Raw genomic sequence first — 12761 nt, forward strand, 5'->3', positions numbered from 1 at the left:
CCCTGACCGAGTCTGTAATACCTACATGTTTCAAGCCGACCACCATAGTCCCTGTGCCCAAGGAAGCGAAGGTAACCTGCCTGAATGATTACCGCCCCGTAGCACTCACGTCTGTAGCCATGAAATGCTTTGAAAGGCTGGTCATGGCTCACATCAACAACATCATCCCAGATACCATAGACCAACTCCAATTCGCATACCGTCACAACAGATCCACAGATGACGTAATCTCAATCGCACTCCACACTGCCCTTTCCCACCTGGACAAAAGGAACACACACACACACACACACACACACACACACACACACACACACACACACACACACACACACACACACACACACACACACACACACACACACACACACACACACACACACACACACACACACACACACACACACACACACACACACACACACACACACACACACACACAGCTGTTGCTACTGCGCAACTACCTATGCCACATTATACAACAGGTGGGTCTAATCCTCAATGCTGATTGGTTAAATCTGCATTCTAGCCGGTGTCTATTCCACAAGTACCACCGGCTAAATCCAAGACGTTTAAATGTCTGTTTACTCTGTTCCATCTGACTGCACAATCCACTGTCTCATCAGCCCAGCCACGCAATTTATAAACTTGATCTCCACTATAAAAAGCATCTAGAAATGATCTCACATTTCTTTTATACTAACATTTAGTTGTCAATTGAAAAACGTTCAAACTAAACAAAGTGCAGCTAGTTTGCAGTCTTTCCAGCTTCAGTTTGAATTGATTGTGTTAGCTGTGTTGTTGGCTATCTCCTCTGAACAACAGTGTCCCGACGAGTGAGAAAATGTTCTATGCCAGGCGAAATTGCACCTCGTTATTTCCTCGTTACTATGGATGAATCCAAATAAATGTCACTAAAAAACAGCGTAAACAAATGCAAATGCGACTACTTTGCTGTTATTCTGGCTGCACTTTTTGAAGTGACTGTAAGTTAACCGTAGTTGGCTTGCTAGCAAGCCAGGGATAAGAACGTTGCCTAGCCAGTATGGAACTGGAACATTTAGAACAAACAACGTCCATAGATATGGAACAAAAAGACTGAACGACTGGGTTGCATCTCTAGCAACCGAACCGATAGAATGAATGACCAGTCGGCTTGGGTCCCGACACAACACTTGATTTGTGTCGGGACTGTACCTTGTGGAAGGATGAAATTGTATAAATAAATGCATCAACCTAAAGTTTTTAAAAATTAAAATATGTCAATCATTATTTTAATATGTTGGTAACCCGTTGTATAAAAGTGATAATGCCCTCGAAACCGGTGTTTGGAGGTTACGCTGTATTGACACAGTTTGCTGGCCATCGGCTTCGTCTCGGGCCTAACAACACCCATGCCAATATATCCTCCAAAAACCGTCTTCGAGGGCATTATCACTTAAACAACTACCTCTTACTTGACTCAACTGCAATGTACCCACCCAACCTACTGTAAGCATTATTACTATATATTTTACTATTCAAATCCAGTCATTTTATCCTACCAACCACCATCTAGCTAACTGATGCTACTGTATTGCACTGATATTGTAGAGAATCCCCTCTGAACCCTCTCTCTTTGACCCAGGGAGTAAAGGAGAGTTTGTGATTATCTCTGAAACTCTCCCAGAAGGCTCCCTAGTAACCTCCCTAACAACGGCATTGTGAATTGCCCTCTATTGCAAAACAATAGTCAGGCTCTGATTGGGGGGATGGTAAGCTGCTTGATGAAGCATTTTAATGATAAAACTCCCAGGGTCAGAGAGAGGGTTCAGAGGGGATTTTCTACAGATACTGTCAATATATTATTATTTATTTCATCTGTGAAATAAAACTGTTATACAGTTACAAGTTTACAATGTATTATTTTCCCTCAGAAAACAATTTGAAGTGAATATACTGTTTTTGGTCTTAATATAAATAATAATATATGCCATTTAGCAGACGCTTTTATCCAAAGCGACTTACAGTCATGTGTGCATACATTCTACGTATGGGTGGTCCCGGGGATCGAACCCGCTACCCTGGCATTACAAGTGCCATGCTCTACCAACTGAGCTACAGAAGGACATCCACAGCACAGGTGTCAATTGGGATTTTTCAGGGCTATGTGTTGCATGTATAGTAAGGAGTATTTGATCTTGTACACATTGGCAGTATAATTGCAGTATACCAACAAATCATTTATGAATGAGAAAATGAGATAGAAACTAAGGGAAGGGAAAGGCGATGGGCCATCAGTGGAAGGTTTTTCAAAGGATTCTGAAGGTGTGATCTGCCTCCTTGACTTCAGCGTAGACACCGGTGGATGAGGGGTAGTTGTTGCGGATGGTTCTGACGACATAACTGGGTAACACTTTTCTCTGACCGCTGCCATGCTGTACAGGTCTGTGAGAGCCGGAATTCTTACTGGTTGGTAGGTGATCAAATACTTATGTCATGCAATAAAATGCAAATTAATTACTTTAAATCATACAATGTGATTTTCTGGATTTTTGTTTTAGATTCCGTCTCTCACAGTTGAAGTGTACATATGATAAAAATTACAGACCTCTACATGCTTTGTAAGTAGGAAAACCTGCAAAATTGGCAGTGTATCAAATACTTGTTCTCCCCACTGTATATACAGTGCCTTGCGAAAGTATTCGGCCCCCTTGAACTTTGCGACCTTTTGCCAACCCCCTTAAGTTAATACTTTGTAGCGCCACCTTTTGCTGCGATTACAGCTGTAAGTCGCTTGGGGTATGTCTCTATCAGTTTTGCACATCGAGAGACTGACATTTTTTCCCATTCCTCCTTGCAAAACAGCTCGAGCTCAGTGAGGTTGGATGGAGAGCATTTGTGAACAGCAGTTTTCAGTTCTTTCCACAGATTATCGATTGGATTCAGGTCTGGACTTTGACTTGGCCATTCTAACACCTGGATATGTTTATTCTTGAACCATTCCATTGTAGATTTTGCTTTATGTTTTGGATCATTGTCTTGTTGGAAGACAAATCTCCGTCCCAGTCTCAGGTCTTTTGCAGACTCCATCAGGTTTTCTTCCAGAATGGTCCTGTAATTGGCTCCATCCATCTTCCCATCAATTTTAACCATCTTCCCTGTCCCTGCTAAAGAAAAGCAGGCCCAAACCATGATGCTGCCACCACCATGTTTGACAGTGGGGATGGTGTGTTCAGGGTGATGAGCTGTGTTGCTTTTACGCCATTTTGGTTCCAGTTCCAGTTCCATTTTGGTTTCATCTGACCAGAGCACCTTCTTCCACATGTTTGGTGTGTCTCCCAGGTGGCTTGTGGCAAACTATAAACAACACTTTTTATGTATATCTTTAAGAAATGGCTTTCTTCTTGCCACTCTTCCATAAAGGCCAGATTTGTGCAATATACGACTGATTGTTGTCCTATGGACAGAGTCTCCCACCTCAGCTGTAGATCTCTGCAGTTCATCCAGAGTGATCATGGGCCTCTTGGCTGCATCTCTGATCAGTCTTCTCCTTGTATGAGCTGAAAGTTTAGAGGGATGGCCAGGTCTTGGTAGATTTGCAGTGGTCTGATACTCCTTCCATTTCAATATTATCGCTTGCACAGTGCTCCTTGGGATGTTTAAAGCTTGGGAAATCTTTTTGTATCCAAATCCAGCTTTAAACTTCTTCACAACAGTATATCGGACCTGCCTGGTGTGTTCCTTGTTCTTCATGATGCTCTCTGCGCTTTTAACGGACCTCTGAGACTATCACAGTGCAGGTGCATTTATACGGAGACTTGATTACACACAGGTGGATTGTATTTATCATCATTAGTCATTTAGGTCAACATTGGATCATTCAGAGATCCTCACTGAACTTCTGGAGAGAGTTTGCTGCACTGAAAGTAAAGGGGCTGAATAATTTTGCACGCCCAATTTTTCAGTTTTTGCTTTGTTAAAAAAGTTTGAAATATCCAATAAATGTCGTTCCACTTCATGATTGTGTCCCACTTGTTGTTGATTCTTCACAAAAAATACAGTTTTATGTCTTTATGTTTGAAGCCTGAAATGTGGCAAAAGGTCGCAGAGTTCAAGGGGGCAGAATACTTTCGCAAGGCACTGTATGTAATGGGATGTTTCGACATTATGGACAGTGTGTGGATAGAAAATCAAATCAAATCAAAGTTTATTTGTCACATGCGCCGAATACAACAGGTGTAAACCTTACAGTGAAATGCTTACTTACAGGCTCTAACCAATGGTGCCAAAAAAAGTGTGTGTGTGTGTGTGTGTGTGTGTGTGTGTGTGTGTGTGTGTGTGTGTGTGTGTGTGTGTGTGTGTGTGTGTGTGTGTGTGTGTGTGTGTGTGTGTGTGTGTGTGTGTGTGTGTGTGTGTGTGTGTGTGTGTGTGTGTGTGTGTGTGTGTGTGTGTGTGTAAGTAAAGAAATAAAACAGTAGAAAGACATTTTAAAAATAGTAGCAAGGCTATATACAGACACCTGTTAGTAGCAAGGCTATAGCAAGGCTATATACAGACACCGGTTAGTCACGCTTATTGGGGTAGTATGTACATGTAGGTATCGTTAAAGTGACTGTGCATATATGATGAACAGAGAGTAGCAGAAGCGTAAAAAGAGGGGTTGGCGGGTGTTGGGACATAATGCAGATAGCACGGTTAGCCAATGTTCGGGAGCACTGGTTGTTCGGGCCAATTTAGATAGTATGTACATGAATGTATAGTTAAAGTGACTAAGCATACAAGATAAATAGAGAGTATCAGCAGCATAAAAGAGGCGTTGGAGGGTGGGGCACACAATGAAAATAGTCCGGGTAACCATTGGTTACCTGTTCAGGAGTCTTATGGCTTGGGGGTAAAAACTGTTGAGAAGCCTTTTTGTCCTAGACTTGGCACTCCGGTACCGCTTGCCATGCGGTAGTAGATAGAACAGTCTATGACTGGGGTGGCTGGGGTCTTTGACAATTTTTAGGGCCTTCCTCTGACACCGCCTGGTGTAGAGGTCCTGGATGGCAGGCAGCTTTGCCTGTACGCACTACTCTCTGAAGTGCCTTGCGGTCGGAGGCCGAGCAATTGCTGTACCAGGCAGTGATGCAACCGGTCAGAATGCTCTCGATGTTGCAGCTGTAGAACCTTTTGAGGATCTCAGGACCCATTGCAAATCTTTTTAGTTTCCTGAGGGGGAATAGGCTTTGTCGTGCCCTCTTCACGACTGTCTTGGTGTTTGGACCATTCTAGTTTGTTGTTGATGTGGACACCAAGGAATTTGAAGCTCTCAACCTGCTCCACTACAGTTGATGAGAATGGGGACATGCTCGGTGCTCCTTTTCCTGTAGTCCACAATCATCTCCTTAGTCTTGGTTACATTGAGGGATAGGTTGTTATTCTGGCACTACCCGGCCAGGTCTCTGACCTCCCTATAGGCTGTCTCGTCGTTGTTGGTGTACCACTGTTGTGTCGTCAGCAAACTTAATGATGGTTCTGGAGTCGTGCCTGGCCATGCAGTCGTGGGTGAACAGGGAGTACAGGAGGGAACTGAGCACGTACCCCTGGGGAGCTCCAGAGTTGAGGATCAGCGTGGCAGATGTGTTGCTATCTACCCTAACCACCTGGGTGTATATGTAGTATATCTGAAGAATACATGGATAGAATAGTATATGTACAGCAATAGTTGAATAGGATTGCCTAGAATACAGTATATACATATAAAGTGGGTAAAACAGTATGTTAACATTATTAAAGTGACCAGTGTTCCATTATTAAAGTGGCCAGTGTTCCATGTCTATGTACATAGGGCAGCAGCCTCTAAGTTGCAGGGTTGAGTAACCGGGTGGTAGCCAGCTAGCGACAGAGGCTAAGTTCAGGCAGGACACTGGGTGGAGGCCAGCTCGTGATGGCTATTTAACAGTCTGATGGTCTTGCGATAGAAGCAGTTTTTCAGTCTCTGGGTCCCAGCTTTGATGCATCTGTACTGACCTCGCCTTCTGCATGACAGCGGGGTGAACAGGCCATGGCTTGGGTGACTGAATACCTATATAAGAATGCTGTTCATTGCCTACAGCTCCGCATTTAACACCATACTACCCTCCAAACTCATCATTAAGCTCGAGATCTTGGGTCTCAACCCTGCCCTGTGTGACTGGGTCCTGGACTTTTTGACAGGCCAAAACAACATCTCCACCCCGCTGATCCTCAACACTGGGGCCCTACAAGGGTGCGTTCTCAGCACTCTTTTTATTTTAATTTTACCTTTATTTAACTAGGCAAGTCAGTTAAGAACAAATTCTTATTTTCAATGACGGCCTAGGAACAGTGGGTTAACTGCCTGTTCAGGGGCAGAACGACAGATTTGTACCTTGTCAGCTTGGGGGTTTGAACTTGCAACCTTCCGGTTACAAGTCCAACACTCTAACCACTAGGCTACACTGCCACCCTGTTCACCCATGACTGCCTGGCCATGCACGCGTCCAACTCAATCATCAAGTTTGCAGACGACACTACAGTGGTAGGCTTGATTACCAACAACGACGAGACGGCCTACAGGGAGGAGGTGAAGGCCCCCGGAGTGTGGTGTCTGGAAAATTACCAACCAGTCAACAAAACAAAGGAGATGATCGTGGACTTCAGGAAACAGAAGGGGGAGCAGGTTAAATACATTTGGCTTGTCACCTAAAACACTCACAAACTTTTACAGATGCACAATCGAGAGCATCCTGTCGGGCTGTATCACCGCCTGGTACGGCAACTGCTCCGCCCACAACCGCAATGCTCTCCAGAGGGTAGTTTGGTCTGCACAACGCATCACCGGGTGCAAACCACCTGCCCTCCAGGACACCTACAGCACCCGATGTCACAGGAAGGCCAAAGAGATCATCAAGGACAACAACCACCCGAGCCAATGCCTGTTCACCCCGCTATCATCCAGAAGGAGAGGTCAGTACAGGTGCATCAAAGCTGGGACCGAGAGACGACTGAAAAACAGCTTCTATCTCAAGGATATCAGAATGTTAAACAGCCATCACTAACATAGAGTGGCTGCTGCCAACATACTGACTCAAATCTCTTGCCACTTTAATAGATTTAATAAATGATTTAATAAAGGTATAACCAGTCACTTTAAATAATGCCACTTTAATAATGTCTACATATCCTTCATTATTCATCTCATATGTATATACTGTACTCTATACCATCTAATGCATCTTGCCTATGCCGCACGGCCATCGCTCATCCATATATTTATATGTACATATTCTTATTCATCCCTTTACACTTGTGTGTATAAGGTAGTTGTTGTGAAATTGTTAGATTACTTGTAAGATATTACTGCACTGTCAGAACTAGAAGCACAAGCATTTTGCTACACTCACATTAACATCTACTAACCATGTGTATGTGACCAATACAATGATTTGATTTGAGGAGCTTATTGGCCTTCCTGTGACATTGGGTGCTGTAGGTCTCCTGGAGGGCAGGCAGTGTGCTCAATTGATGAGTTGGGCTGACCGCACCGCCCTCTGGAGAGCCCTGTGGTTGCGGACGATGCAGTTGCCATATCACCAGGTGGTGATACAGCCTGACAAGATGCTTTCAGTGGTGCATCTGTCAAATTTTGTGAGGGTCTTAGGGGTAGAGCCAAATTTGTTCAGCCTCCTGAGGTTGAAGAGATGCTGTTGTGCCTTCGTCACCACACTGTCTGTGTGGGTGGACCATTTCAGATTGTCAGTGATGTGTACGCCAATGAACTTGGAGCTTTTCACCTCCACAGCGGCCCCGTTGATGTGGATGGGGGCGTGCTCCCTCTGCTGTCCACGATCAGCTCCTTTGTTTTGTTGACGTTGAGAGAGAGAGAGAGGTTATTTTCCTGGCACCACGCCGCCATGGCCCTCACCTCCTCCCTGTAGGCTGTCTCGTCATTGTTGGTTATCAGGCCGACCACTGTTGATGATTGAGTTGGAGGCGTACATGGCCACGAAGTCATGGGTCAACAGGAAGTACAGGAGTGGGCTGAGTATGCACACTTGTGGGGACCCTGTGTTAAGGATCAGTGTAGTGGAGGTGTTGTTGCCTACCTTCACCCCCTGGGAGCGGCCCGTCAGGAAGTCCAGGACCCAGTTGTACAGGCTGGGTTAAGACCCAGGGCCCCAAGCTTTATGATGAGCTTGGAGGGTACTATGGTGTTGAAGGCTGAGCTGTAGTTAATGAACAGCATTCTTACATAGGTATTCCTCTTGTCCAGATGAGACAGGGCAGTGCAATGGCGATTGCATAATCTGTGGATCTATTTGGGCGGTATTTGCAGATTGCAGTGGGTCTAGGGTGACAGGTCAGGTAGAGGTGATAGGATCCTTGACTAGTCTCTCAAAGCACTTCATGATGACAGAAGTGAGTGCTACAGGGTGATAGTCATTTAGTTTGGTTACCTACGCTTTCTCGGGTACAGGAGCAATGGTGGACATCTTGAAGCAAGTGGGGACAGCAGACTGGGATAGGGACAGATTGACTATGTCCAATAACACTCCAGCCAGCTGGTCTGCACATGCTCTGAGGACGCGCCTAGGGATGCCGTCTGGGCATGCAGCCTTGTGAGGGTTAACACACTTAAATGTCTTACTCACAACGACCACGGAGAACGAGCGCTCACAGTCCTCGGGAGCGGCCTGTGTCGGTGGCACTGTGTTGTCCTCAAAGCAGGCGAAGAAGGTGTTTAGCTTATCCGGGAGCAAGACGTCGAGGGCCGCGCCGTTTCCCCTTTATAATCTGTGATTGTCTGGAGTCTCTGCCACATACGTCTTGTGTCTGAGACGTTGGATTGCGACTCCGCTTTGTCTCCGTACTGACGTTTTGCCTGTTTGACTTACGGAGGACATAAGTGGACTGTTTCTATTCAATCGTATTCCCAGTCAACTTGCCGTGGTTAAATGCGGTGCTCCGGCTTCAGATGCTGCCATCTATCCACGTTTTTTGGTTTGGATAGGTTTTAATCATCACAGTGGGAACAACATCCCTTATACACTTCCTGATGAACTCCGTCATACGCCAATATTATTTTCAGAATCAACCTGTTACATGTCCCAATCCACGTGATCAAAACATTCTTGAAGCCAGGATTCCAGTTAGCCTGACCAGCGTTGATAAGACCTTAGCATGGACACTTCCCGTTTAAGTTTCTGCCTATAGTAGGGAAGAGAAGAATGGAGTAGTGATCTGATTTGCTGAAGGGAGGCCGGGAGATGGCCTTGTAGCCATCCCGGAAGGGAGAGTAACAATGGTTGAGAGTTTTTGAAGCGCGAGTACTGCAGGTGATGTGTTGATATAACTTGGTAGTGTTTTCCTCAGATTTGCTTTATTAAAGTCCCCAGCTATAATAAATGCGGCTTCGGGATATGCAGTTTGCACAATGTCCAGTGTAGTTCCTTGAGAGCTGTCGTGGTATCAGCTAGAGGGGGAATATACACAGCTGTGACAATAACCAAATACATTTCTCTAGGGAGGTAATGCGGTGGTGGGCATTTGATTGTGACGCATCGCACACAAAACAGGCCAATCAACTCAAGCTGTGCACATAAACTGAATGTTGATGGTAGGAAAAAGGCTAATAAAAGAACTTACTTAGATAGACGTGTCGTGAAAGAGAGGAAAGTTATTTTTAATTAAAGCGGTGTGTGTGAAAAACAATGGAGGTGGAAGAGACTGAGGAGAGTCAACCCAGTGTCTGAAGGCAAGGAGGAGAATCCTTGAAGAAGTCGAGGAAGAGAATCCCTGGCTGCATTTCAGTGACCAGTTCTCCTTCAAGCACAGGAGAGGAGACGTGCAATGCACAGGTGTAATCATGCAATGCAAGCTGCTTACCCACAATGGTAAAAAAAAAACTCTGCCTTGAACTTGAGGAAATGTGTAGAGCTAAGATAACTAGATATGAATGCTTACTTTTTTTCTATGGGTGGCTTTAGCAGCTAGTAGCCTAGTTATATAGCATGTTAGCATGCTAACTTTAGCTAGCTATCCTTGCAGTTAAGTTAGCTTGCCATAGTGCCCACACAGCTCATCACTAAGCAAAGGACCCTGGGACTAAACACCTCCCTCTGCAACTGGATCCTGGACTTCCTGAAGTTCCTCGGTGTCCACATTTCTAATTTTATAACACTTTTATTTAACCTTTAACTAGGCAATTCAGTTAGGAACACATTTTTATTTACTATGACGGCCTACCAAAAGGCAAAGGCCTCCTGCAGGGACGGGGGCTGGGATTCAAAATAATTAATAAAATAAAAATATAGGACAAAACACACATCGCGACAAGAGAGACACAACAACACTACACAAAAAGAGACCTAAGACAACAACGTAGCATAGCAGCAACACATGAAAACACAGCATGGTAGCAACACAACATGACAACAACATGGTAGCAACACAACATGGCAGCAGCACAACATGGTAACAGTACAAAGCATGGTACAAACATTATTGCACACAGACAACAGCACAAGGGCAAGAAGGTAGAGAAAACAATACATCATGCGAAGCAGCCACAACTGTCACTAAGGTTCTATCATGATCCAGATACACCAACACAGTCGTGAAGAGGGCACAACAACGCCTCTTCCCCCTCAGCAGGCTAAAAGGTTTCCGCATGGACCCTCAGATCCTCGAAGAGTTATACATGTGCACCATCAGGAGCATCTTCACTGGCTGCATAACCGCTTGGTATGGCAACTGCTTAGCATCCGACTACAAGGCGCTACAGAGGATAGTGTGTACACTACAGAGGGAAGTGAGTATAATAATAATAATAATATATGCTATTTAGCAGACGCTTTTATCCAAAGCGACTTACAGTCATGTGTGCATACATTCTATGTATGGGTGGTCCCGGGGATCGAACCCACTACCCTGGCGTTACAAGCGCCATGCTCTACCAACTGAGCTACAGAAGGACCACCATACACTACAGAGGGTAGTGCATATGGCCCAGTACATTACTCGGGCCGAGCTCCCTGCAATCCAGGACCTCTATACCAGGCGGTGTCAGAGGAGACCCCAAAAATTGTCAAAGACTCCAGCCACCCAAACCCCAGACTGTTCTCTCTGCTATCGTACGGCAAGCAGTACCAATGCACCAAGTCTGGAACCAACATTACCCTGAACAGCTTCCACCCCCAAGCCATCAGACTTCTAAACAATACTGCTAAATAGCCAATGAAATGGCTACCCAGACAACCTGCATTTACTTTTTTTTCGCACAACTCTCTTGCACTGACACTATGCACACACTGGACCCTTTATACACACGCACGCACGCACGCACGCACGCACGCACGCACGCACGCACACACACACACACACACACACACACACACACACACACACACACACACACACACACACACACACACACACACACACACACACACACACACACACACTACATACACCCACACATGACATGCACACACAGGCATTCTGACCACACACACCACACACACACTTTCACGCTCCCCACATACGCTGCTGCTACTGTCTGTAATCTATCCTGTTGCCTATTCACTTTACCGATATAGTGCCTTCAGAAAGTATTCACACCCCTTGACTTTACATTTTTTTTGTTGCCTGAATTTAAAATGGATTAAATTGAGATTTTTTTGTCACTGGCCTACACACAATACTCCATAATGTCAAAGTGGAATAATGTTGTTCAATGTTTTTTTATAACAAATTAATTAAAGATGTAAAGCTGCAATGTCTTCAACTCCTTTTTTATAAAAAGCCTAAATAGTTTAGGAGTCATTATTTGCTTAATAAAGTCACATTGACAAGAGTAGTAGATTAAGGCCTATCTCTCTGTGTGACATTTTAAAAACACAACTTGCATACGCCCACGCACAAACAGTCATGAATAAGTTTCACTTTCACACACACACACACACACACACACACACACACACACACACACACACACACACACACACACACACACACACACACACACACACACACACACACACACACACACACACACACACACACACACACACACACACACACACGGAGCACAAAGAAGAATGAACTCTGAGAGGGAATTGGTATTTATTAAAGAAAATAAGAAAAATATCAAAAAGGCTAAGTATGTTAAATGTTAAAGGTTGGAAACAGAGGGTAATATACAGTGGAAGATATTCAATGGTCATTAGAGGAATGCAGTAAATTGTTAACAGTTTTATAATGTTGTTTAGCTTAGAGGAACAAGACCTTAGGGGCCCATTGGAGGGTAATAATGACATGTTATAATGTTGTTTGCTTTAAGGTACGATGCGTATAGACTATATTTGTTAAGCTTAGGCCATCATTGTAAATAAGAACGTGTTCTTAACTGACTTGCCCAGTTAAATAAAGGTGCAAAGAAGAGAGGAAAATATGAACAAGGCCTCAGGAGGTTCATATTGAAATGTTATAATGATGAAAGGTTGTAATGATGAAATGTTGTAATGATGAAAGGTTGTAATGATGAAAGGTTGTAATGATGAAAGGTTGTAATGATGAAAGGTTGTAATGATGAAATGTTGTAATGATGAAATATTGTAATGATGAAAGGTTATAATGATGAAATGTTGTAATGATGAAATGTTATAATGATGAAATGTTATAATGATGAAATATTGTAATGATGAAAGGTTATAATGATGAAATGTTGTAATGATGAAATGTTATAATGATGAAATGTTATAATGATGAAATGTTGT

This window comes from Oncorhynchus gorbuscha, linkage group LG01, assembly GCF_021184085.1.
Source record: "Oncorhynchus gorbuscha isolate QuinsamMale2020 ecotype Even-year linkage group LG01, OgorEven_v1.0, whole genome shotgun sequence".
Classification (NCBI taxonomy): Eukaryota; Metazoa; Chordata; class Actinopteri; order Salmoniformes; family Salmonidae; genus Oncorhynchus; species Oncorhynchus gorbuscha.